The 2,500-nt window shown below is 43.6% G+C and overlaps 1 protein-coding gene across 1 annotated transcript in view; it reads left to right on the top strand.

Annotated features, from left to right (window-relative positions):
• The window catches only part of LOC143136525 (uncharacterized), an 11,988-nt gene extending 11,543 nt beyond the window's left edge, over positions 1 to 445 (top strand). Inside the window, exon 4 of the mRNA XM_076297244.1 lies at positions 1 to 445. This exon is cut by the window's left edge and continues 372 nt beyond it. The gene's annotated coding sequence lies outside the window, so the exon portion shown is untranslated.
• Positions 446 to 2,500: the final 2,055 nt, after the last annotated feature.

Raw genomic sequence — 2,500 nt, 5'->3', positions numbered from 1 at the left:
GACATAAGAGTGTCATGACATGTTTTTGCCACTGGATTAGCCCATTGACTCAGATGAGATGTGATGTGATCAGGTAAGAGGTTTGGGACAAAAACGGCAATGCTGCTTTGCGATTGTTGGACTTTTATTTTGACAAGTTGTCGTCGTTCTGTCTTCCACATTCATGAAAGGTTTGGTATGAATGTTGAGTCATGTCTCATGAAACAGTCATGAATGCTTTAAGTGCATTTTATGACAGCTGCTATGAATGTGTTATGAACTCACCTGTGAAGTAAAGTCTTACCAAATTATCTTTTTGATTTAACCTTTAACCTTTGTTCTCATGCACACACACATACACAGGAACACACACAGGCAAACGCATACACACACAGGCACACACACACACACATGCACACACACCCAAAGTGACTTAAAGCAATAAAATAATATTTTCCTAATTTGACCTTTGCCTTTGTTGTCATGTCATTTATTATGTAGACATGTGGAACAAGCCCGCTGTTACAATGAACAAAACACTTACAGTTGTCCTATGCTTACGGCCTATATATTTAAAAAACATTTATAGTTGTCTAAGCTTATTGCCTATACATTTATAAAAACATTGCCTATACATTTATAAAAACACTTATAGTTGTCTAAGCTTATTGCCTATACATTTATAAAAACACACGCAGGTTACATTCTCACCCCCCTAAACCTCACTCCCGATCCGGGTCACGGCACCAATGCAACCTGCGTTGTGTTGAACCCGCGCGATCCAGCCCTGCACACGCCCGGACTCGAACCCGCGAAACAGCAGCACCTCGGATCGGGAGGCGAGCGGGCTAACAATTGAGACGTCGGGGAGTGAGGTTTACCAACGTTCCACAAGCACAGCTAAGCTCAGGGGCGCCTGCAGGAATTAATGCTATGGTACGCACACCCATCACCCCCCGGAAAAAAAAAATCACTCGTGAACAATATTGGTCCGTGCATTGGTCAGTCAGCAAAAAAAGTAGCCTACATAGCATAACAACATCCACATGCAATAATACAACGACAACGTCTACAATGACCTATTCATTTGGACAACTTGATACAGCCCTATACAGGCTAAAGTTACCTTTAGTTTTGTTCTAGCGTAACGTGACGTCTGGCTTTAGTGCAGTCCATCTGGAATAACTCCTAGCTTTGCTGCCTCCATCCTTTCTGTTTTCGTTGTTTAAACTTGTGATATCCATGATGAGTATTGAGTTATTGAATTAGCTCAACATTGTGTGCTGATAACCATATATAGATAGCCGAGTAAAAGAAAACAAGTAGCCTATTGCGTGCCTGCGTGCGTATTCTCTCTCCTGCTCAAACAAAATGTGTGCACGTTAACGTGTTCACTAACTTTACGTAATAGAAAATGTTAAATAGCCTGATGGCATGCAGCTAATGGGATACTGTGCATAGTTGGGAAGGTATGGTAGGCCAATTTGGTGTGAATACACACACACACAAGGGAAATTTTCTCTCGCTGTTTAGCCTGATGGTACGCACAGTGCGTACGGACGTACACCTGCAGGCGCGCCTGGCTAAGCTAGCTGGCATCCGTTACATATGCTTACTGCCTATAGATTTATAAAACACTTATAGTTGTCTAAGCTTACTGCCTATAGATTTATAAAACACTAATAGTTGTCTTATGCTTAACCGAGGCAGTTGGGCATCCACCAAACAGAACAGGACACTTTAACCCGAAGGAACCATTTGGCTCTCGCTGGACTCAAGCCTGCCAAGAAGCATTTGATACCATCATCTCGAAACTTACCTCAGCCCCAGTTCTTGGTTTTGCAGACCCCAAGCTAAAGCTTGTCCATATGTCTTACACACCGATGCCAGTATCACCGGCCTTGGAGCTGCATTGTATCAGGAACAGGAAGGGAAATTGAGAGCCATAGCTTTCGCCAGTAGAGGACTGTCAAGAAGTGAATCACGCTATCCAGCTCACAAGTTAGAATTTCTTGCCCTGAAATGGGCTGTGACAGAAAAATTCCATGACTATCTTTATGGAACCCAGTTCACTGTTTTCACCGACAGTAACCCAATGACATACATACTCACCACTGCCAGATTGGATGCCACCAGCTATAGATGGCTTGCAGCATTGTCAAACTTCACATTTAAGCTCCAGTACAGAGCTGGCAAACAGAATATTGATGCAGATGACCTGTCCAGAAGACCACATGGCCAACTCCTAAATGACAGTCATTCCAAGAAAGAGCAAGAACGAATCCGGCACTTCACTCAGTTTCATCTGGACGATACAGAGCCCATGGATTGACCAGGATGTGGATGTTGTGAAAGCCGTCTGTGAGAGCCGTCTTGTTAAAGTTTCACACGACCAGCACTACAGTGACTGTGGTATTACTCTTGTTGAGTCTCTTGCTGTCTCTGCAGATGCCCTTCCAGAGAGCTATGCCACAGAGAGTGACCATGGGTTACCAACCATCCCCTCCTTCTCACAGTTTGA

This window comes from Alosa pseudoharengus, unplaced genomic scaffold (genome assembly GCF_046254945.1).
Source record: "Alosa pseudoharengus isolate Yale_2024_CS ecotype anadromous, Long Island Sound unplaced genomic scaffold, YU_APseudo_1.1 YU_APseudo_1.1_scf_20, whole genome shotgun sequence".
NCBI classification, from domain to species: domain Eukaryota; kingdom Metazoa; phylum Chordata; class Actinopteri; order Clupeiformes; family Clupeidae; genus Alosa; species Alosa pseudoharengus.
The sequence above is the reverse complement of the archived record's forward strand: the minus strand, read 5'-3'. Positions and strand labels throughout refer to the sequence as shown.